At 38.6% G+C, this 25665-nt stretch overlaps 1 long non-coding RNA gene across 5 annotated transcripts in view; it reads left to right on the top strand.

Moving 5' to 3' along the window:
* Nucleotides 1–25665, top strand: part of LOC143661071 (uncharacterized) — a 152651-nt gene that overhangs the window by 84354 nt on the left and 42632 nt on the right. For 4 of the 5 annotated variants that reach the window (XR_013164407.1, XR_013164404.1, XR_013164408.1 and 1 more), the window contains one exon: nt 14649–14719. This is a non-coding gene — a long non-coding RNA (uncharacterized LOC143661071). Of the gene's footprint in view, nt 1–14648; nt 14720–16521; nt 18708–25665 lie in introns of those variants that run through there. The other variant, XR_013164405.1, reaches the window with a different exon arrangement.

Here is a 25665-nt window from a genome sequence, read left to right as displayed (position 1 = left end):
TCAGAAGAGAATATTTGTTTTCCTCTGTCCAGTGTCAAGTCTGATATAAGTAAGTTTCCTTACTATTCATTTCTGTCAGTTGCAGTTTATTCCTTATACGCCCTTATATAGTAGGCACAGTCTTTGGATCCCTAGCTTTCTTCAATTGTATCATATTATATTTCCCTATGTAAAAAGCCCTAAACTTTTGGTGTGTGTGTGTATGTTTTGCACTTGTTTGTTTTCCTCAGTGCCCAACACACTAGTTAAAGCAACACTCAACATATCCTCGGCATGGAGTACAATCTCAAGATGGAATGTGGCATTAGAACTTGCTTTTATGTTTTAGGTTCTTGTTCTTTGTTTTGTTTTGTGATTTGGAGTTTCCCTAGTTTTGTGGTAGCTCATTAATCCATATAAAAATATGGTTTTGAAAAGAATTTGCTCAATAAAACTCCATTAATTATCTTTTGCTGTGTAACAATATTATCAGAAACTTAGGTTTTATGGGTCAGGAGTCTGTGCCCAGCTCAACTGGGTCCCTTGCCAGGCTGTAATCAAGTATCATTCAGGACCAGGTTCCTACATGAAAACTTCCCTAAATTCCTTGCTAGGTGGTAACTAGAAGCCACCATTAGTTCTTTGGGGTCTCCTCAACATGTCCTCTTAACATCATCAAAAATAATAAAGGAGAGAGCCTCTTTGCAAGACAACTATTACAGTTTTATGTAACATCATCACAGAAGGGATGTTTGATTACTTTTCCCATATTTAATTGGTTAGAAGAGAGTCACAGGGTTCTCCCACACTCAGGGAGAGAGGATGACAGGGTATGAGTTCCAGGAGACAGGGATAAACTGGGTACTCGTTGGAGTATGTTTGCTACATCCACTTTTTTTTTTCAGTAGGAAGGTGATCCAGAATATCTGTTCCAACATACTTCTAGAAAGGAAGTTGATATGTGATACATTTGAAGAGTCTTCAGAGAAACAGAGTGAGATACGAGCTTTAAAGGAAGCTAAAAATGTAGGATAGGGTGAGGGAAGCAACTACCAATGATTCTCATTCAAACCACATTTAAAATCTCTATCTTGATTTGGCCTTGAGGGATATAAATGTCAAAGGAAAATGCAGTGTGGATGCATTGGTCAACATGCATTGATCCCTTTAAGGAATTCTTGTGCAAGTTTCCTTTTCCCCCCTTTAACCTGATCCATTGGTAGAATCTTGTGAGTCATGGTTTTTACAAGATTTTTGAATGGTCGGTTGCCTAAATATTCAGACAAAACAGTGCAAAGCCCCAGCTGCTCATTTCTCCTCTGTCATATTCACTCATGGGCAGAGCTGTTTATAATGCATCAGACCACTGCCAGCAGTGGGAACTGTATTTATGCTGATAATTCATGCTAAAACAGAAGCATGGCCAACCTGATTACTTTTGCATCAATTCTGGAGGATTTTAGCCAAGTAATTTATATTGGTTGAAATAACCCAGATCACTATTTATCTTTGTGTTTTTATTCCCCAGCTTGAAAGCAAAACCACAAACATGATAATTCCTTTGTCAGTGGTTAGACACCTAGAGGCAGGCTTTCAACCTAAATTTTCCCTGTGAGACATCCTTGAAAAATGACAAAGAGAGTGGCATTTGCTTTGTGTTCTTCTCCTTCCCTTTCCAACTACCCTTACCATGTTTTCCCTTACCTTTGAGTCACTCATGCATTCTATTCCAAAAATCTGCAGCCACTTGTCCCATTGTCTGTAGCTGCTGTTAGAATCTTAATTCCACTAAGGTGTTGGCTCAAAATAATGTAAAGTATCATTGCTTCCAATAGTATTTGCATTTAACCTACAGTAAAAAATAAAGCATCTTTGATGTGGGGATATTAAACAGTGTGACCTCCTCAGGGGTAAAGGGATTATTTTCTGAGTGCTTTAAATTATATTGACTTTTTTTTTGGTATAAAATCAATGCTAATAATGATAGCTAATAATTGTTGGATCCTTACTATGTGCTAGTCATAACCTCAACTCTAAATACATTATCTCAATAAATAACCCCGAGAAAACTATGAGCTGCATAATATTATTGTAATTTACAGATTATAAAATCTAAACTGAAGAAGTCAACTGCCTTGCCCAAGGTTATATAGCTAAGTAAAATATCCTGGACTCTAACTCAGATTTATCTGACTGCAAATATCAGACTCTTATAACATATATACTTCTATTTCATGGTAAGTAATGTTTTACTGTTAGCTTTCATATAATGAAAGCTCCCTGAGTCAGCACCCTGGATTCTTGATTCAAAAATGTCACTAATTAGCTATTAGAACGTAGCCAAATCATTTATGCTTTCTTAGTCCCAGTTTCCTCCCAGATTAAAGGAGAGAAGTGAACTAAATGAACCATGAGTTTCTTCTTTCACATATAATTCTAGCATATAATCTTATAAATTACCTTTAGTCTGGCAGATATCAGCTCTAAAATATTGAGCTCTACTTCTCAATTTATGCACAGAATGAAAAAGTGACCATAACCTTACTGAACTGAGAGTGAGATCAAATGTTCCCAATCAGGAGAGTATTTCTTTGGCTTCTGTGAAACAAGTAGATTGCTAGTATTGCCCATACATTTGAAATTGTTTGGTTTCTTAGCTCTTAATTTAAATGTAATTTCATTTGCATAATATAAGACTAGTATGGTAATTGACACTCTTCTTACTAATTGCTACCCAATTAACCTGCTTTGGGTGTCTTGGTGTTAGCACAGCATCTAAATATTATCTCCCCACCTTAGTTGATTTGTAGGGCTGAGATTCCCATTTATGGCTTATAAAATTTAAAATTAATTGCATTTCAGCTAGAGCGGTAACTCAACATTATATCTCAAAAAATGTTCATTAGGTAATTATTTGATCACTAATTAAGTTTTAGTTGTCTCACTAAATCAACTTAAAATGCTCCTCTTATAAAGCAGATTTAAAGGGTCACAGGAGACTCCTGAAAAAATAACTTCGTAGTCTACTTCTCTTCAGATCATCCTTGTATGTATTTTTCAGAAACATCCTTCTATCACGGCAGAGGTCTTGTCCTAAGGTTAGAAACCTCCTACGTCCCGTTTTAGAGACAGCAATTTGACAAGAAAGTGTCTTATTTTGAACTGGAATTGAAGACAGCTTCAAGATTTGTCCCTACCCCAAACCTCTTTTATGATCCACCCCAGGCCACTTGTTTCTACCCTCCCACCCTTACTTCCCTGCTGTGCTCCCCATAGAGGCTTGGGATGGAGAAACTAAATGCTGATCAATTTTCCCCAGGGCTGGATTTGATTGAATAACAGCTCTTGGCCTAGGGAGTTATCACTTATGTCAGAGATGCTGATATGTGGTATCAAAAGGAGAAATAATCCTAAATTCTTTATATCACAAAAAAAATTTGAGAAGAGGAAAACATTTTAAAATCAAAGGAGTTGTAACATGTTCATATTCTAAAAACTGAAGATCCCAGATATAAACACGGCACATCAAACTGAAGAAATCAGAAAAATAACTTAACATGCAAATAATTCCTCGTACTCTGAAATCTTTATCAAAATCCCCATTCATTTACTAGCTGTTAGTAGGTAACAGTTTGAAATATCAAACCTTGTTTTGTAGAATTCTATAATTTTCACTTCAGGGAATAAACTCTGGGTTTTCATTGATTACCAGATTGATTCAATATATTCTTTATTGAGTTCCATTACATTTTAAACATTGTGCTAAATTTTAAGGATACAGTGGTGTAAAAGACACACTCCCTGAAATCTGAGATTTGGGGAAATACAGAAAAGCTCTTAGGAAACATGGGTGTTAAACAAATGATGACCAGGGTTCTAAAAGTAGAAACAACATGCCAGAGAGGCAGCTAAAGAGGGACCTTGTTAGGTCTCAGGGGGGCCTCTCTGAGAAAATGATGTCTAAACTGTGTCTGAAATAAAGGGGGGCAGCATACCAGATGGAGTAGCTGGTGTTGTTGGCAGGGGCTAGGGGCTAACAAGGGTGTGACAGGTAGAGGGACCATACTGATGCTCTGGCCCAGAGTGTCTATGGAACATGTAGAGAGCCCAGAAGAGCTCAACACAATGTTGGTGGAGCAAGCAAGGGAGGTGAAGTGGCAGATGAAGTGGAGGGTGGCCAGGGCTCCATGACACAGGGCCACACAAGGCACACTTACTCTTTACCCAAAGATGTTGGGAAGTCGTTAACCTCAAAGTGTTGGGAAATCATTTACCCCAAGGTATTGGGAAGTCATTTGCCCCAAGGTGTTGGGAAGTCATTGAAGGCTTCGATGCTAAAATTGCATCTTAATATTCCTGCGTGAAAAAGGTAAAAGAAATTAGGTTAAATTCTTATCTCAAAAACTTTCATTGGGGGAGGAGGACCCAGGCTATGACCATGCCTGTTCTAGTTTGCTAGCTATCAGAATACGTGTACCAGAAACGGAATGGCTTTTAAAAAGGGGAGTTTAATAAGTTGCAAGTTTCCACTTTTTAGGCCATAGAAATGTCCCAATTAAAGCAAGTCTATAGAAATGTCCAATCTAAGGCATCCAAGGAAAGATACCTTGATTCAAGAAGGCTGATGAAGTTCAGGGTTTCTCTCTCAAGTTAGAAAGCACATGACAAACAGGGACAGGGTTACTCTCTCATGTGGAAAGGCACGTGGAGAACATGGTATCATCTGCTAGCTTTCTGTCCTGGCTTCCTATTTCATGAAGCTCCCCAGGAAGCATTTTCCTTCTTTATCTCCAAAGGTTGCTGGATGGTGGACTCTGCTTCTTGTGGCTGCATCATTCTGCTCTCTCAGAATCTCTCACATTCTCCAAAAGGTTTCCTCTTTTATAGGATTCCAGTGCACTAATCAAGACCCATTAGTTCACCTAATCCAGTTTAACAACCACTCTTAGTCACTCAAGATCACATGAAGATCACACCAAGATGTAACTCCCTAAGTCACATCTCCAGGGAGATGATCAAATAACTGTTTCAAACATACAGTACTGAATGGGGATTAGAAGAAACAGTTGCCTTTACAAAATAGGATTAGGATTAAAACATGGCTTTTCTAGGATACATAAATCCTTTCAAACCAGCACCATGCCTTTGCTATTATTAAGAAATTACAATCAGAGAAAATGGAGAGAATGTTTTCAATTATGATTCAAAGGATCACAGTATCACAAATTTTGCTTTGAAAAAATGAGGACTTCTATAAAATTGTATATTATTATACCCTTAATGTGATGCGACAAACTCGGAGGAAAAATTTGATGTAAGAAAGCAAAAAAGAGAAAATGATTGATTAATTATGAATAATAATATCTTATGTCATAATTTGCCATTTTTAAAATACCTTCATCTGAATTTTTGGATTTGGGAAGCCCATTCTCACCTACCTTCAGTCTCAGGAGTGAGACCTGATTAATAGATATTGATCAGCATCTCTAATCCCATCTCTACAGTGATTGATTTAGAGATGGACATGCAAGTTTAGAGCTAATGGAATGATAGACCATTTCCTGATCTTTTTGTTTATTTGTTTTATTTTGTTGTTGTTGTTGTTGTTTTTTGTATGAGCAGGCACTGGGAATCGAACCCAGGTCTCCGGCATGGCAGGCGAGAATTCTGCCACTGAGGCACTGTCATACTGCCCCTTCTGATCTTTTTTATTTTTTATTTTTTATTTTTTTATTAACGGAAAGAAAAAAAAAAAAGAAATTAACACAACATTTAGAAATCATACCGTTCTACATATGCACTCAGTAATTCTTAACATCATCACATAGATGCATGATCATCGTTTCTTAGTACATTTGCATCGCTTTAGAGGAACTAGCAACACAACAGAAAAAGATATAAAATGTTAATATAAAGAAAAGAAATAAAAGTAGTAATAATAGTAAAAAACAACAACAACAAACAAACCAACAAGCAAACAAAAACAAAAAAAGCCCTATAGCTCAGATGCAGCTTCATTCAGTGTTTTAACATGATTACTTTACAATTAGGTATTATTGTGCTGTCCATTTTTGAGTTTTTGTATCTATTCCTGTTGCACAGTCTGTATCCCTTCAGCTTCAATTACCCATTGTCTTACCCTGTTTCTAACTCCTGCTGAACTCTGTTACCAATGACATATTTCAAGTTTATTCTCGAATGTCCGTTCACATCAGTGGGACCAAACAGTATTTGTCCTTTAGTTTTTGGCTGGATTCACTCAGCATAATATTCTCTAGGTCCATCCATGTTATTACATGCTTCATAAGTTTATCTTGTCTTAAAGCTGCATAATATTCCATCGTATGTATATACCACAGTTTGTTTAGCCATTCTTCTGTTGATGGACATTTTGGCTGTTTCCATCTCTTTGCAATTGTAAATAACGCTGCTATAAACATTGGTGTGCAAATGTCTGTTTGTGTCTTTGCCCTTAAGTCCTTTGAGTAGATACCTAGCAACGGTATTGCTGGGTCGTATGGCAATTCTATATTCAGCTTTTTGAGGAACTGCCAAACTGCCTTCCACAGTGGTTGCACCCTTTGACATTCCCACCAACAGTGGATAAGTGTGCCTCTTTCTCCGCATCCTCTCCAGCACTTGTCATTTTCTGTTTTGTTGATAATGGCCATTCTGGTGGGTGTGAGATGATATCTCATTGTGGTTTTGATTTGCACTTCTCTAATGGCCAGGGACATTGAGCATCTCTTCATGTGCCTCTTGGCCATCCGTATTTCTTCTTCTGGTAGGTGTCTGTTCAAGTCTTTTTCCCATTTTGTAATTGGGTTGGCTGTCTTTTTGTTGTTGACTTGAACAATCTCTTTATAAATTCTGGATACTAGACCTTTATCTGATATGTCATTTCCAAATATTGTCTCCCATTGTGTAGGCTGTCTTTCTACTTTCTTGATGAAGTTCTTTGATGCACAAAAGTGTTTAATTTTGAGGAGCTCCCATTTATTTCTTTCTTTCTTCAGTGCTCTTGCTTTAGGTTTAAGGTCCATAAAACCGCCTCCAGTTGTAAGATTCGTAAGATATCTCCCTACATTTTCCTCTAACTGTTTTATGGTCTTAGACCTAATGTTTAGATCTTTGATCCATTTTGAGTTAATTTTTGTATAAGGTGTGAGATCCGGGTCTTCTTTCATTCTTTTACTTATGGATATCCAGTTCTCTAGGCACCATTTATTGAAGAGACTGTTCTGTCCCAGGTGAGTTGGCTTGACTGCCTTATCAAAGATCAAATGTCCATAGATGAGAGGGTCTATATCTGAGCACTCTATTCGATTCCATTGGTTGATATATCTATCTTTATGCCAATACCATGCTGTTTTGACCACTGTGGCTTCATAATATGCCTTAAAGTCCGGCATCGCTAGACCTCCAGCTTCGTTTCTTTTCCTCAAGATGTTTTTTAGCAATTCGGGGCAACCTGCCCTTCCAGATAAATTTGCTTATTGGTTTTTCTAATTCTGAAAAATAAGTTGTTGGGATTTTGATTGGTATTGCATTGAATCTGTAGATGAGTTTACGTAGGATTGACATCTTAATTATATTTAGTCTTCCAATCCATGAACACGGTATGCCCTTCCGTCTATTTAGGTCTTCTGTGATTTCTTTTAGCAGTTTTTTGTAGTTTTCTTTATATAGGTTTTTTGTCTCTTTGGTTAAATTTATTCCTAGGTATTTTATTCTTTTAGTTGCGATTGTAAATGGGATTCATTTCTTGATTTCTGCCTCAGCTTGTTCATTACTAGTGTATAGAAAAGCTACAGATTTTGAATGTTGATCTTGTAGCCTGCTACTTTGCTGTACTCATTTATTAGCTCTAGTAGTTTTTTTGTGGATTTTTCCGGGTTTTCAATGTATAGTAACATATCGTCTGCAAACAGTGATAGTTTTACTTCTTCCTTTCCAATTTTGATGCTTTGTATTTCTTTTCTTGTCTAATTGCTCTGGCTAGAAGCTCCAACACAATGTTGAATAATAGTGGTGATAGTGGACATCCTTGTCTTGTTCCTGATCTTAGGGGGAAAGTTTTCAATTTTTCCCCATTGAGGATGATATTAGCTGTGGGTTTTTCATATATTCCCTCTATCATTTTAAGGAAGTTCCCTTGTATTCCTATCTTTTGAAGTGTTTTCAGCAGGAAAGGATGTTGAATCTTGTCAACTGCCTTCTCTGCATCAATTGAGATGATCATGTGATTTTTCTGCTTTGATTTGTTGATATGGTGTATTACATTAATTGATTTTCTTATGTTGAACCATCCTTGCATACCTGGGATGAATCCTACTTGGTCATGATGTATAATTCTTTTAATGTGTTGTTGGATATGATTTGCTAGAATTTTATTGAGGATTTTTGCATCTGTATTCATTAGAGAGATTGGTCTGTAGTTTTCTTTTTTTGTAATATCTTTGCCTGGTTTTGTATGAGGGTGATGTTGGCTTCATAGAATGAATTAGGTAGTTTTCCCTCCACTTCGATTATGTTGAAGAGTTTGAGGAGAGTAGGTACTAAATCTTTCTGGAATGTTTGATAGAATTCACATGTGAAGCCGTCTGGTCCTGGACTTTTCTTTTTAGGGAGCTTTTGAATAACTAATTCAATCTGTTTACTTGTGATTGGTTTGTTGAGGTCGTCTATTTCTTCTTGAGTCAAAGTTGGTTGTTCCTGTCTTTCCAGGAACCTGTCCATTTCATCTAAATTGTTGTATTTATTAGCGTAAAGTTGTTCATAGTATCCTGTTATTACCTCCTTTATTTCTGTGAGGTCAGTGGTTATGTCTCCTCTTCCATTTCTAATCTTATTTATTTGCATCCTCTCTCTTCTTCTTTTTGTCAATCTTGCTAAGGGCCCATCAATCTTTTTGATTTTCTCATAGAACCAACTTCTGGTCTTATTGATTTTCTCTATTGTTTTCATGTTTTCAATTTCATTTATTTCTGCTCTAATCTTTGTTATTTCTTTCCTTTTGCTTGCTTTGGGATTATTTTGCTGTTCTTTCTCCAGTTCTTCCAAGTGGACAGTTAATTCCTGCATTTTTGCCTTTTCTTCTTTTCTGATAAAGGCATTTAGGGCAATAAATTTCCCTCTTAGCACTGCCTTTGCTGCGTCCCATAAGTTTTGATATGTTGTGTCTTCATTTTCATTTGCCTCTAGGTATTTACTAATTTCTCTTGCAATTTCTTCTTTGACCCACTTGTTGTTTAAGAGTGTGTTGTTGAGCCTCCATGTATTTATGAATTTTCTGGCACTCTGCCTATTATTGATTTCCAACTTCATTCCTTTATGATTCGAGAAAGTGTTGTGTATGATTTCAATCTTTTTAAATTTGTTAATACTTGCTTTGTGACCCAGCATATGTCTATCTTTGAGAATGATCCATGAGCACTTGAAAAAAAGGTGTATCCTGCTGTTGTGGGATGTAATGTCCTATAAATGTCAGTTAAGTCAAGCTCATTTATAGTAATATTCAGATTCTCTATTTCTTTATTGATCCTCTGTCTAGATGTTCTGTCCATTGATGAGAGTGGGGAATTGAAGTCTCCAACTATTATGGTATATGTGTCTATTTCCCTTTTCAGTGTTTGCAGTGTATTCCTCACGTATTTTGGGGCATTCTGGTTCGGTGCGTAAATATTTATGATTGTTATGTCTTCTTGCTTAATTGTTCCTTTAATAGTATATAGTGTCCTTCTTTGTCTCTTTTAACTGTTTTACATTTGAAGTCTAACTTGTTGGATATTAGTATAGCCACTCCTGCTATTTTCTGGTTGTTATTTTCATGAAATATCTTTTCCCAACCTTTCACTTTCAACCTATATTTATCTTTGGGTCTAAGATGTGTTTCCTGTAGACAGCATATAGAAGGATCCTGTTTTTTAATCCATTCTGCCAGTCTTTTGATTGGGGAATTCAGTCCATTAACATTTAGAGTTATTACTGTTTGGATAATATTTTCCTCTACCATTTTGCCTTTTGTATTATATATATCATATCTGACTTTCCTTCTTTCTAAACTTTTCTCCATGCCTTTCTCTTCTGTCTTTTTGTATCTGACTCTAGTGCTCCCTTTAGTATTTCTTGCAGAGCTGGTCTCTTGGTCACAAATTCTCTCAGTGACTTTTTGTCTGAGAATGTTTTAATTTCTCCCTCATTTTTGAAGGACAATTTTGCTGGATATAGGAGTCTTGGCTGGCAGTTTTTCTCTTTTAGTATTTTAAATATATCATCCCACTATCTTCTAGCTTCCATGGTTTCTGCTGAGAAATCTACACATAGTCTTATTGGGTTTCCCTTGTATGTGATGGATTGCTTCTCTCTCGCTGCTTTCAAGATCCTCTCTTTCTCTTTGACCTGTGACATTCTAACTAGTAAATGTCTTGGGGAACGCCTATTTGTGTCTAATTTCTTTGGGGTGTGCTGCACTTCTTGGATCTGTAATTTTAGGTCTTTCATAAGAGTTGGGAAATTTTCAGTGATAATTTCTTCCATTGGTTTTTCTCCTCCTTTTCCCTTCTCTTCTCCTTCTGGGATACCCACTACACGTATATTTGTACGGTTCACATTGTCCTTGAGTTCCCTGATACCTTGTTCAAATTTTTCCATTCTTTTCCAGATAGTTTCTGTTTCTTTTTGGAATTCAGATGTTTCATCCTCCAAATCACTAATTCTATCTTCTGTCTCTTTAAATCTGTCATTGTAGGTATCCATTGTTTTTTCCATCTTTTCTACTTTATCTTTCACTTCCATAAGTTCTGTGATTTGTTTTTTCAGTTTTTCTATTTCTTCTTTATGTTCAGCCCATGTCTTCTTCATGTCCTCCCTCAATTTATCGATTTCGTTTTTGAAGAGGGTTTCCATTTCTTTTCGTATATTCAGCATTAGTTGTTTCAGCTCCTGTATCTCATTTGAACTATTGGTTTCTTCGTTTGACTGGGCCATATGTTCAATTTTCTGAGCGTGATCCGTTATCTTCTGCTGGCGTCTGGGCATTTAGTCAGATTTCCCTGGGTATTCGACCCCACAGGTTGAAAGATTTTTCTGTGCAATCTCTGGGTTCTGTTTTTCTTATCCTGCCCAGTAGGTGGCGCTCGTGGCACACGCTTGTCTATGGGTTCCAGCAGTGAAAGTTGCTGTGGGTCCTTTAACTCTGGAAAATTCTCGCCGTAGGGGAGGTTCGGCAGCTGAAGTGTCTTGGAAGAGTGCCAGCCGGCCTGGGGTCCCGAATGTGGGGAGGGTCGCCGCCCGCCGCAGCACGGGAGAGCGTCCAGCCGAATTAGCTAGTCGGCCCGGGGTGCCAAGCATGGCGGGAGGGCGCCAGCTGTCGCAGCCCGGGAGAGTGCACTGTTCCCAGCCGGACGGTGGAGTCACGTGTTTGGAAGGGATCCCCCGGTCACTGTTCTCCGCAGTCTGGGGATTTCTGACCCAACTCTCTCAGTTGGTCCGGGGGGCCTCGCGTGGTGGGGGCACCAGCCACCACGGCCTAAGGGGATCGCCTGTCCAATTCTACCAGCTGGCCTGGGAAGGTGGAAGGGAGGGACTCCGGTCGCTTGCCGTCCCACCCAGGAAAGCCCGTGCCCCTTGGTGATCTCACCGGAGCTGGTTCTCCCAGATAGTCAGCCGTTCCAGGATGGGGTATGCCGTCCCTTTGATCTCCCTCGTGGCTCCTGGAGCTGCTCTGTATTATCTCCACTCCCCCAGTAGCTGTTCTGGAGGAGGAAAGGTGAGGGTGGCAAGGCTGTCGAGGCTGGTGGCGGAGGAGCCGGTGAAGGCGGAAGAGGGGAGAGGAGGGCGGGCAGGTCCGCCGCTGCGGGGTGTGGGCGCCACATGGCGGGCCGGCAGACAAAAGAGGGGATAGGAGGGCGGGCGGGTCCGCCGCCGCGGGGCGTGGGCACCGCGTGGCAGACCGGCGGACAAAAGAGACCCCTTCTGATCTTTTTTAACAATGTATTTTTGAGAGTGAAAGGGAGAGAGGGAGAGAGGGAGAGAGGAGGAGAGAAGGAGAAGGGGAAAGGGGGAGAAGGGGGAGGAGAGAGAAAGAGACAGAGAGACAGAGAGAGAGAGACAGACAGACAGACAAACAGACAGAGAGAGAGCCTCTTTTCTTTGAAGGGTTACTGCAGGAAATGTTTCTCTTTCTCCAGTGAAAAGATATGAAAATGCAAGGTCTTGAACTTCTTTAACCAGTCTAGAAATAGCTGCTGGAACTGTAAGGAACCAACATATGGAAATTAAATGTGAAGTTGAAATTGCAGAAGGCAGGGATGGAGAGAAAAATTTGATTTCTGGTGACATTGTTTGAAATATTTGTTGAGTTTTGCCTGGAGCCTGAACTACCTCTGAACTTTGCAGTTCTCTGAGACAATAAATTTATCTTGTTGGTTGAGCCTGTTTGAATTACATTTTCTATCATCTTCCACTGAAAGAAGCACAAGTAATAGACAGGAACCAGCAAGCAAAATGAGGTTGCGATGTTTAGGATTAGTGCAAAGAACTTTACCTATGATAATAATAATAGCTTAATCAAGGTAGAGGTTTATTTTTATCTCCTAAGATGAAGAATTTTAGAGAAAATCTATCTAGAGTTAGCATGGAACCAAGATGCTTCTGCCTTTTGCTCTCCCATATAAAACTTCCATTCCTGAGATTTCCTTATGGTCCAAGATGCTTGTCAGAGCTCCAGCCATTATGTCTACCTCCCAATTAGCAGGTAAACAAAGGAATAAAGAAATCTATGGTTCTTACTTTTCAGGACACTTGGAATTTTCACATATCACTGTTGCTTATTCCCTATTGCCCAGAATTTAATCACATAGCCCAACTTCAAGCCTAAAAATAATAGAAATATAAGGAGGGCAGAAATGTGCCCAACTAAAATTTGGGATGCTATTACCATGGAAGAAGGGGAGAACAAATAATGAGGGATAAATCAGCAGACTCTGAGACAGAATGGTATTAGGAGTTCACAGAAGTGGGAGGAAATCCAGACATGGGGATAAGTGTCTCTGCAAGGTTAGGGGGGCAAACAGTGGTAAAGATTCTTTTAGGCATGGTACAATGGAATCCAGGAAATAATTCCTGAAGTCAAAGCCCTGGACAAGAGCAGTGTATAGCCTGAGTTGTAGTTTCATGCTGACCCCACAGCCATGAAGAGGTGGCAAGAACAGGGATCTTTTGGACTTCTATGGTAGGAGAAAGGAGCTGGATTCATCACCCCACCAGACAGTGTCCAGTGAGGTACAACTAATTCTCTAAGAGAAAGAGAGGGCTTTCATATGAGGACTGGAAGCTGCAAGACAAATTAAGAATGATAATGATAATTGCATTCATCTCCTTGGGCTGCTATAACAAATTTCTACAAACTTGGTGGCTTCAAACAACAGAAATTTATTCTCTCACAGTTCTGGAGACCAGAAGTCCAAAACTGAGATGTTGGAACAGCTGAGCTCCCCAAACCAGACTCTAAGCCTGAATCCTTCTTTGCTTCTTCCAGCTTCTGGTGGTTCCAGGTGTTTCTTGGCTTGGGGCTTCCGAACTCCAATCTCTGCTCAGTCTTGGTATCACCTACTTCCCTATGTTTCCCAAATCTCCTCTGCCTTTCTCTTACAAGGACACCTGTCATTGGATTTAGGCCCCACCTAGTTATTCAGAATGATCTTATCCACGTCTTTAACTTAAATTACATCTGCAAAGGCCCTTTTTCCAAATAAGGTCACAATTCACTATGTCCCAGGAGTTAGGACTTGTACATATCTTTCTGGAGACAACTATTCAACCCACTATATTAGTGCCGATAATAATGATAATACAGAAGTTCACTATAGTCTGAGAAGGATGGAGTAACCTGCTTAAGGAAATGCTGGCAGGTAGAGGCAGAGCCAGGGACAGAGCCCTGCTTTTCTTTATAACCAGTCCAGCTCTTTTCCCATTTCCAACCCTTTCCCAAGTATATATAATTCATGGAGGCAGCTAAACTACCACTATTCCTATTGACACTGCTGTTTTAACAGACATTATCTCATCTTAACATTTGTATTTTTGCCCTTACAATAGTCTTGGGAGACAGATAGAACTTATGTTAGTATTTTTTCTATCAAGGAGATCAAGATTTAGAAAGATTAGTTGATTTGCTCAAGGTAACACCGCTAACAAATACTGGAATCAGGACCCAAACTCGGATCTATTGATTCCCATCTCAGAGCTTGGTCTGCTAGGACACTGGTTCTCAACTGAGCGTGATTTTGCCCCAAACATCCCTTCCCACTCTGGGGATATTTGGCAATGCCATTTGGAAACATTTTTGGTTGTTATACCTGGTGTGGGGGTGCTACCGCCATCTAGTGAATAGAGGCCCAGGATACTGCTAAACACCCTGCAAGTCCCAGGACATGCTTGCCCAGCAAAATGTCAGTGATGCCAAAGTTGAGAATTCCTGTACTAGGACAATGGAAGGAAAATGTAATGTTCATCCTCTGATGACTTTTTTGTTGGTTTGTTTAGTCTGGAGAGACTAGTCCAGTTCTCTTTAGTGGGCAATAAGCATAGGTAAGGATGCATCCAAGTATCCAATCCAATAAACTGGCCTGCCAATCTGAGTTCTTTCACCCTTCAATTTTCACCAGGTGCTACCTGAGTGCTCTTCACCAAGATCCAACCCACTCTATGAGTGCAAAGTCATGCTTTTTCCACCAAGGTGAGTCAATAGCCTAGTGGGTAAGAGAATAGGCTTTGGGATCAGGTCTGGATTTGAGTGCCAGCTCTGATGTTGACTACCCATTTGTCACTATCCCAACTTCACTTGGCTCACCAATAAAAGGGGAATAATACTATTTATCTACCTCAAAGTGTGCCATACCGATTAAAATTTTAAAAAGCATGTACACATAGGAAATGCTTAAGAAACTTTAGCTTTTTCTTATTCAATAAACTTCATTGGGCTTATTTCAATAATCACAAAATTAGATCTTTGTTCCACATCATATACCCAAATCTGTTAATATCAGTCTATTTCAAGTCACATTTAACTCACTGGTCTTTGCACTCCCCCTGTCCTCCACCCCAGTCTGGTGTATAGCAGAGAAATGCTATTATATTCTCATGAGTATGACTTATCTTTTAAAATATACTTCTGGGATTGATGAACATTTGTAGCCTGAGGAGGGCCAAAGTCCCATGAATGAAGTCAGATGAGACTCTTTTTTTCCACTCATTTACTTCCTCTAAGGTGAGTTAGTGAAGGGTTCAGTCACTAGCCACAGATTTCCACTTAAATTACAGAGTAAGGGCTTATTGCTTTCAAGCTTCCCTATTTAACACATCAATGGTCTTTGAAGGTCTCACCTGAAATCATTTTCTACTATAAACAAAGATAAGAAGATAGGTGAATATGCAAACACTTAATTGGAAGTGACACTCTGCTAGGTAGTGGGGCTATAGAAATCTGTATGTTTCATTCCCTATCTTGAAAGATTCATGGTCCACAGGCGATTTCACATGCATTTAAAGAGAAAGTACTATTATAGGATAGTCATTACTGAAATAAAAGCACTCTACATTAAAGAAATGGAGGAAGAAGTGCCCACTGCTTTAAAGTAGAGCTGGTACTTAGCATACGTTTTGATAAATGACACGACATTTGCATGCCACAGACAACACAGATTACTACAGACAGAGGGGACTCTTCTGTGCAAAGACAGGCCTGGGTGGGCTTGGGTAGCAGCATGGGTGAGGGGATTCACCTGGTTGTTCCTTGGTAGAGTTGAGTGGACAAGTCGCAATGCAGATGAAAAAGGAAAGTGAGTTAGGAGGGGAAGAAAGGGAAGGAAGAAGTGGCATGCATCATTTTGCTTGTGATGTCTTGTAGTGCCCAGGTAAGTCCATTATGCAGGCATGCATTCAGTATGCTACTCAAAACCTGGATGAAGAGCTGGGGGCACTAAAGAGAAAACAAGGAGTGGGCAGGTGCACCCCATAGGAAATTGACCATGTCTTTTGACTCTGCATCTATGCAACCTCAGTATTGTTTAAGTTAATCAAATTCAATGAAAATCTCAGCAAATCAAGACAAATGGACATAAATGGAAATAATATAATTTCATGTAGATGAAAACAACATCCTCTCTACCGTCACAATAGACATACTTTGATTTATCTATCTGAAAATAATTTGATTTAAATGGATGGGGTAACACATCTAATTAATCATTTCAAAAATATTTATTAACTATCTAGTATATTGTAGGCCCTGGGTTAGATGTTGGGGACAGAACAGTAAATAAGAGATGCAGTCCCTTCCTTCAGAGAACTTACTATCCAATAAGGGATATATATACATACATATATATATATATATCAAGAAATAATGCTGTGAAGATTGTTATGAAAGGTACTCACCAGGTCCTATGGGAGTGTATTGATTTTTTGTTGCTGCATAACAAATTGTCACCAATTTAGTGCCTACTAACAATATCCATTTATTCTCTCATGGTGCTGTAGGTCAGAAATCTGGACACGGCAAAACTGGGTTCTCAGGTTGCATTCTTATCTGGAGTTTGCAAGCCTCCTCCAAGCTCACATGATTGCTCCAGGATTGCAAGGTTCTTTGCAGCTGCAGGACTGAATTCTTCATTTCCCTGCTGGCTGCCAGTTTGGGCCATTGTCAGCCCATATTCCTTGCCCTGTGGCTGCCTCCATCTTAAAAGTCAGCAAAGGAGACTTTTTCACACTGAGTCACTCACAAGCGTTGAATTGCTTTCTTCAGGAAGAGCCCACTACCTTAATGGCTCACCTGATTAGGCCAGCCCCATCCAAGATAATGTCCCTTTCTTAAAGCAAACTGCCCTATAATATAATTTCATCACCAGAGATACTATTTCATTCTATTCCTAAGTCTCAGCAATTCCACAGGGCACATATATCAGGAGACTCTTGGGGTCATCTCAAATTCTTCTTATCTAGGGAGTAAACAGACAGAACATCCAATTTAGATTGGAGGGCAGGTGTAGAAAGGATTCAGCGAAATGAAGGAAGGGAAAAGAGATTCAGGCAGAGGCAGTGGCATGAGATATGGCCTTTACCTTTCCAAATAAGGAAAGCATCCATCTCCCTACCACCTTGCTCTCTACCATGGCTTGCTAATACTTAAATCTTCTGAATGAAACTTTCCCTTTCTTTTACCTGTTTAAAGCACCTAAAAACATCCAAGGGGGGCAAAAATTGAGGAAATCCAGAAGAAAACTGTAGAGTTTGTTGGGTTGAGAGTGGGAAGTTCTTGTCCAAATCCCATATTTTCACCCTAATCCTGTTTGGAATCTTGCCCAAATTGGTATCAAGTGAAAGTCTTTCTCTTGACCACTGTTTGACCTGTGAGGAAAGAATTGGCAAAGTTTCCTCTACAGAGAAAGTGCCCAAGTTTTTGAGATGACTCAGAATTACTCTCATTAGCAGGCATGTCAGACAAACCAAAGCTTTACCACACACCCAGGCAAGAACGCTTTCTTGCATTTTCTGGGTCATTTTGTTTTGAGGAAAACTAGTCTTTAGAACACCAAAAAAAGTGCTTTTTCCCTTATTGCCATATTCCATAACCAGGAGATGATGATTTTAATTCCAAGTGATGTCAGCATTTTAAGGAGTGTGGCATGAGGGAGTAAGGAGAGATGGCAAAATCTTTTCCCCTTCTTTTTCCATGAGGTGCAGACAATTAATTCATTTGCACTTGACTACCTTTTATAGACTCTAAATTCACCCAGCCAAGAAAGTAAGATGAATAGACTATCCCTCCTTTACTTTGGTATCTGAGTATGATCTGATGGGAGCTGCAGTATTTAACAAACCAGCTCACATACCTGGGATGTCATTGAGGTACTACATTTTGCCTTTAACTTCATTCCAAAAAAAAAAAAAAAAGAAAAAAAGAGGATGAATAAAATTGCCCCGAAGAATTCAGAGAAACATTGGCCCCAAAAGACAATATGATATATTTGTTAATTGCAGGACAGAGACAGTACCAGGTTCTATGCCACTGTTGTTGGGGCATGTGTGTCCCTTCCTGCAGGAGTGCACACTTATTTTGACTCCTAGTAATGAACTAGCACTAGTTATCTCATTTAATTTTCTTAGCAACCTGGGATGTAGATGCTGGAGTTATCTTCATTTGGCAATGAGAAGATGGGGGTACAGAGGTGTTGGAATAACATGCCCAGTTTGCCCAGGATGAAGCTGCAGGCCCAGGACAGTCACATTGACCCCTCTGCTTCCCATCTGCCCAGCAGCTTGAGGTACCTCCTACAAATCAGGTGGCATTTTAAGGACTTTACATATACAAATGATCCTCATTCATGTATTCCATAATCTCAAGTTTGTCTACTCATTAGCATTTATTTATAACCCCAAATTCCATTCTCACCCGCTTTTCTAGTGATTCGTTGCAGAGTGGCAAAAATTTGAGTTGCCCATCATGCATTTTCCCAACCAAGGTTTAACAGGACAGCACGCTGCCTTCTAGTTCCAGCTGTTACATTATAAACAAGTGTCCTTTCTGTGGTATATTTAATACTACATTTTCAACCCTTTTCTGCTTTCTGTTGGTAAATTTGCTCTTTATAATGGCCCTCAAGTGTAGGGCTGAAGTGCTGTCTAGTGTTCCTAAGTATAAGAAAGCTATGATATGCATTATGAAGAAAACCCATGTATTAGATCAGTTTCACTCAGGTTTTGAGTTCAATGTTAATGAATCAAAATTGTATATTAATAGGGTGTCTTTAACCAGAAACACACATAAAACAAGGTTGTATGTTGACTGGTTGTTGGAAATGCTGACCAGAGGCTTGCAGGACCCTAATCCTATATTTTCCCTAGGGACAATTGCTCAGTATTCATTGATACAGTATTTATGGTAACTTAATAGAAAATAAAAACTGCAAATAATGAAAATCCAGTGCATTAGTTCTTTTAATCTTCATGATAATGCTGTGAAGCGTTTATACTTATATCCCCATGTTACACATGAGGAAACTGAGTTACAGAAAGGATACATAATTTATCCAGGGCTCTCCATGTACTAAGGGTGGAACCAGATCTTGAACTCAGATAGTTTGGCTCCAGAGTTTTCTATGCCCTTAACAATTGTACCACCTTGTTTCACCTAAAATACCTTTATCTTGGTAATGCTGATGAGGTGGTTGAGTTTTTTTGGACCTCTTGAAATCATAGAATTTTTAACTGCAAGGGAACTTAAACACCATCTACTCTAGACCTACCCAATTCCACTTGTGCTCCTTGGAACCCCATCATTCGTATGCTTGATTTATAGCTGTTGTACTTTCTACCTCCCATTAGGAAGAAAGCAAACACATGCATGCAACGATTGCAATTTAAAGTTTTACTCCAACAGAGCTTTCCAATGAAGGTGACTTCTAAGTGTATTTTCATAATTGTTTTACTGTAGAGATGATGAGATTTTTTAAACATGATAAAACCAAGATATTCTTTTAGCTGATAATGTGTTTCAGAGTGATTATTTGATTATACTTATTTGGATATTGATTTAACTTTTAATTATAATGCTCCCATGCCTAATCACTTAGGAAATCTACCTTTAATAAACTCTTTGTCTACATTATTGATAATGAAGCAAATGTCCTATACCAACAACATTTTATAGCATATAAATTTAAATGCTGCACATCATCAATTTGAGTTTTTTTAAACCCTATTTAAAATTAAATAAATTTTCCTCTTGAATTGGAACAAAAGATAACCTGTACTTTAATAAGCATCAAGGGTGTTGGTGAACAGTGGTTTATTTCTCTTGATGGAGCTTACTGCTCTAGGCATTTCTTTCATATTTTTGAAGAGGCTTTTCTGAGGCATACCAACTATGTTTTACCTTTGAATAACATATGAGCTTTAGCTTTTTCCCTGAAAGCCTCGTTGGTTAGTTCTCCTAATTTCTGTTTGTTTCTCTTTCAATTCTGTATATGCTGCTTAGATATCACTTACTCTACAGTCATTTTTATTCAGAAAGATAAAACTTACAAACATAATTCCCTGTGGACCTATGATGAAAGACGGACTTTAAGGTTGAGAAGCTTTTATATGAAAGTGACTTCAAATTTTTTGAGTCTGGTCGTTATTCTATTCTGATAACCTGGGGAAAAGATCTCGCCAACATGTTTAGGACCAAATGTCAGTTTTGGCTTTGCTTCCTTTTCCAAGTATAAATTGAGAAACTTATGACACAAAGGAAAATAATGAAATAGTAGTTGCCATAAGAATACAAGATTAGTGGGAGTGTTTGATGCGGTATACAATTTGAAGTTATGAAATTATTTACAACAAACTCCTACAGGTTGTGTGGCTATTAGACCCTGCTGAGGAGGATGACAATAAAGAAGACACCATTCCTCTCAAAGCGCATTGACTCTAATCTGCTAATGTTTGGAATTCAAACAGAGCAAAGTTATGTCCCTCAACCCCTTTCTTCACAAGGAAGTAGGGCACTAGCTTTTACTGAAGAAGGAGGAAATCCAAAGACTGTAAATCAAAGTGATTTGTTGATAATGATTGAATTTTCTTTCCTGAAGGTATGTTTGGAATGGAGAAATAGCGGACAAAAGGACAGTATCATGGAAGGAACCCCCAATTCAATACTCCATTTTCCTCATACATAAAACTCACATATAAAGAATCAACTACTCTAATTCTCTTCAGAAAGAAGGTGTCCTGTAAGACAACCAACCCTTTAACACATTTCCAGAGGGAAATTTCTTGTGCTGAAAAATACAGAAACATGGGACGCAACTGGGTTCAAAGTTGGAAGTGGGGAACACCAGGAGAAATTTTCTACTCAGTTGACCTGAGACTTCACGTACAGAGGAGATATAATCACAGGCATTGGGCTGTTCTGAGATACCCCTATAGTTATAATTGACCCAGACTCTGTGTGTGTTTCCTTATAACTCCTTCCATGGCCATTAGGAATATTCAGGAATCTTGAGATAGAGAACTATTCCAGTTTAATACTTAATCTGTTACATTAACCTAATTTTTAACATACTTAACCACTAATCAGCTGGAATTTTAATGTCTCTGTTTAATTTTAAGATAGCTTTGAAAGAATGTCTCCATCCCTTCTCCCTTGCAGAATTAATCATTCTCATTCATTTATTCATCAAATTTTTATCACATGCTTTTTGTTACCAGTATGAGGTGTTTTTCTTTAATATGCAGATTCCCTGGAGTTTCAGGGTAATGTAGGAAAGGTAAAGACATTTGTACAATAGAAGATTTTGTTGAGTCCTTGCAGCCTGCGAGCCTCTTGAGAGGAAGGAATATATCCCAAGCTTTATTCAGAGAAGGATATTCAGGGATTTTATAGAGTGATTCTCATGATTATACTCCAAGTCCTCCCAACTTCTGACACGCTAAAAATAACCCTTTGCCAATAATAAGTCAGGTTTAGTATCAGAAGAAACAGGAGAATCTTCTGATTTTTTTTAATGGTCTTTTCTCCTTTCTAATATTTCTTGACATTCTAATTATATATTTGGCCTTTAGTTCTAGGTATATTTCTCTATGACTGTCTTTAGAGATGAAACACAGAACAGGGCACAGCATTGCACTTGAGAGTGAGAGCATTGCCTCCAGGAGACAGACAATTTCCTTCTATTGAGGCAATAGAATTGCCATTGCCTATTTTGATATCTGCACTTGGGACTGGCAGAAGCTTAGAAGTGCATCCTTTGGCATGGATAGTCGACTGTTGGGAATTCTTGTTCCAAAAACTCATGTGCTTAGTTTATGGATCCCAGAGCAGTAAGTTTTATTTACCCCTATTAAAATTTCACATTGTCCAGCATGTGGAAGATGCTGATTCTGCAATCAAACCAATGAGCTCTTATTCCTCACTTGCTGACATTTTTTAATTTGGCAAACATGTCCTCTTCTGGGATTTTAATACAGACCAGCCATTTTAATACAAACCAGATGTGTAGGTGACTATCCGTCCATTAAACATTTCCCATAGAGTATATGGTTGAATTATTTATGCTTTAGACTGAAGGTACTAGCTCATATTTCTTTAGCTTATGCACGTGGCTAAAATAAAAGTCTTAGTCTAGCGTCTTGCTAAAATACAAAAGCTCTATGTTTACAGAATTATCCTGGAAGTCTGATTATCTTACAGAATGAAAATTATCAATGTTGGAGCACAGATGGATGCATTTTTAAGCCCTTAAAAGAGGCCTACAGCAGAAAGACCTGTCTGAATTTGTACTGAATCACATTCAATTTCATGAGATAAATTTCTCTCTGCCCTGAGGCACAACTTTGTTAGAGTTTTCTAAATCAAGATCCATATAGTCTTATGGCATGGAATGTCTTCCCAGATACTTTCACTATGATGTCTATGTAACTTTATTTTTAGTAGTATGGAAAGTTTTTGTCATTTTCTCTTTTCTTCATTGACATTGCATACTAATTTGGAGCTGTTCCATTGGTGAACAAGCTCCATTATGACTGAGAAGCACACAACTCTATTGTTTTTTATGGTATGGTACCTTGCTATGTAAGGTTTTTCATGCTACAGAAATCAGCTATTAATCAGTTCAAATACTATCTCTAACACTTATTGGTGATATGATATTGGACAAGTTACCTGTCTCATCTCACAGCTCATACTGATTTCAAATTCATAGCATCCCTGTAGGGTTAAACTTAATAATATATGTAGGGAATTTGGCAGGGTTTCTAATACATAGAAAACCTTCAATAAATGATATCTGCTATCATGGCTATGAATATCATATTCCACAGGTGTTATGCTTTTGAGTCAGAAAAGTAATCTGTGTAGGATTGTACATTGAATCTTTCCAGCATGTATGAGTACACTGGAAAATGTGTGAATTCAGCAATCAAAGTCATTTGTAATGTTCTTGGGCCTTTGTAGAGTTGGAAAAAGCCCCGGTTGCATTGCCATGTTACGTGCTGGTAGAATGTGCTGACAGCACCTGTTGTGTTATAAGATATCACTCCTGACCATATATTTATCAACTGCCCTGAAGAAAGTATAGATCCTCTTGGTTGAGTAGCGTTTGGATATTGCTGCACTTTGTCTTCAGTTTTGATGTCATTTCCTAAGCACACATTCCAATCATTTATGCAATAATAGCACCTTATGGCTAGAGAGCAAATGTATGCATTTTTTCCACATCACTTTCCCATTTATTATCTGATTTGCTTCACATAACATTGTTTAATAAGTTATTATTCGTTAGTTTCAGATGGAAAAAATAAGGTTCTGACAAGTTAAATAATGTGCCCCACTCACATCACCCAATTTTTACTCTAGATATGAGGGATATTCAGGGCTATCTGTTTCCAGAGACCATGGTGTCTTCTTTTTTATTGTGGTTAAATCAATATCAAACTCCTTGAAATGGAAAGACAAGGGCTTTGGTGATTTGGCTTGTGATTTCATTCTACTCTTTTGTCCCCTCATACCCCATTATATTTTCTGACTATTTTGATGATTTTTAATTACTGAAGGAGTTTTATCTCTTCACCTTATTTGGTTCCAAATTAGATAGCATTCCTTCTGGGAAGTCTTCCCTGAAATTCCACTGTATTAATTCCAGGTTCTATATCCTCCCATATGCTCTTTGAACAACCTGCATATCTCCTTCTTTAAAATTTATTACAAAATATTACAATTGATTTTTGTTCCCTGTCTTCTAGACAGGATTAGAAGGCAGGGGCCGTGTCTTTCTTGCTCATTGGTGTGTCTCCAGCCTGGGCACTGTGTTTAGCACATGGTAGGTTCTCTCTCAAAACTCATTTGTTGAAAGAAGGGATGGATGATTGAATGCCTATTTTACTCATTCTTTACCTTTCCTTTTCCTCATGTGGAGAAGTGCCCTAGGAGTAATTAACCCTCAGTTAACTAACTGATGATGTATATGTAAGATCAGACAGATTAAGGACCACGCTACTGGCCTCTCTCTAACGAATAACTCTCTCTGTCTGTATTACGTCCTTAAGCTCAAATCTTTTATTTCCTTGTGCAGTTGTATTAACTGATCCTGTAATTTTTCAAAGATGAAGCATGTTTTATTTTTCCATGGTGTGTTATCCAGTGCTTTAATCCCATCTTCAACACTGCCTTATTTTTAAATTTTAGCCTTCATTAACTTACTTAAACTAGTTCTTATGTGTAAATCTATTGTTTTTTTCTTAAAACATGAACTGAAATACATTTTGTTGCATCATATCTACTCATGAATGGAAGGAGGAAGGCTCGTTTTCTGAAGGTCAATAGGCTTCTAAAAGCCTTTATGGTATTTTTTAGAAAATTGCTATTTCAGTGCAACTAATGGAGCCCCTGGCACCAATGAGAAGACCTGAAGTTGATGTTTTAAGTGCCTTCACTTGGTACATTTTGTCCTTATGAACCAACCCACGGTGCCATGTAAAGAGAGCCATTGCTACCATCTTCAAGCAAAGCCAGCAGAATCAATTATATCTGAGGATTTTACTCTGAGGTGAAAATCCAACCATCCCGTTGGACTTGGTCTGACAGTAGGAATTTTCTTGGGTCCATTTTATTACTACGTATCAGAAGCTACACTTGTAGGCAATAGTCTGTTGCTGCGACAGTTCAGAATAGAAAACCCTGCATTAGTTGCAGCTCAGTATGTTGATCTCAACTGCCTAGAGAGAAAATAATGTCAAAACAATTCACTCACTCATACAACCGTATGTCATAAAAAGTCCCGTCAGCCTGGCCCCTCTCTAAAAGAACCTCCTGACACAATTATCTGACACAGGATAAAATCCCCTCACTCAAGAAAGAGCAGTATTAAGAAAGAATCGAAGAATCAAATTTGAGGGAAGATAAGAGACATCATACTTTTTCAAGGAAGTTCAATGTTCTATATCAAGAAAAAAGTTTCATTTCTGAGTGACTGGGGAAAATTTTTTAGAGTTAATAGTTCTTATGAGAGAAGAGTTTTCTGGAGGAGTTTGACCTGTGTAGGGGTTGGTGGCAATAACTGCTAATGTTTCCATGATCATTAAAGTTAGATGATTTTTCACAGTAAGGCGACAGGGGACTTCTGCCTACAGATCTCTTCGTAAGTATCCTGTCCTCTCGATGATCAGTTGCCCACACATGCCCCATCAGCTTTAGCTTCTGACATTACACTTTGAAATCTTTTTTGATTTCTGGGCAAATGTTCTTTTAGGTGGAATCCTTTCAAGACAATGCAGGGCTAGCACACATTTGAGGGGTTGGCAAGTAGCCCATGGGAACTGTTCACCTTGGCACCACTGTACATGTTGACACAAGAGATCGCTCCCCATAAAAGCCCTAGATACTTGTGTTCTTGGGAATCACCTCAGAGTGAAAGGGAGAATGGGAAGCAGAAATTAAAATGTAATCTTAAACAAACAAACTAGGGGACATATGCAAAACGAACATCAATATATGAGGAAGATCAGACATGTTCCAAAAAGATCTTCAGGAGTATAGGAATGCCAAGCCTAGCGAATGCTGATATGAGCTGTTCAGGTCCCCCTTCAGGACTGCAAGACTTGTTTGCCTGGATGTTTGCCCATATGCCAGCAGCCAGAGACTGGAAG

This window comes from Tamandua tetradactyla, chromosome 17 (assembly GCF_023851605.1).
Source record: "Tamandua tetradactyla isolate mTamTet1 chromosome 17, mTamTet1.pri, whole genome shotgun sequence".
NCBI lineage: Eukaryota > Metazoa > Chordata > Mammalia > Pilosa > Myrmecophagidae > Tamandua > Tamandua tetradactyla.
This window is presented reverse-complemented; position numbering and strand designations above follow the sequence as displayed.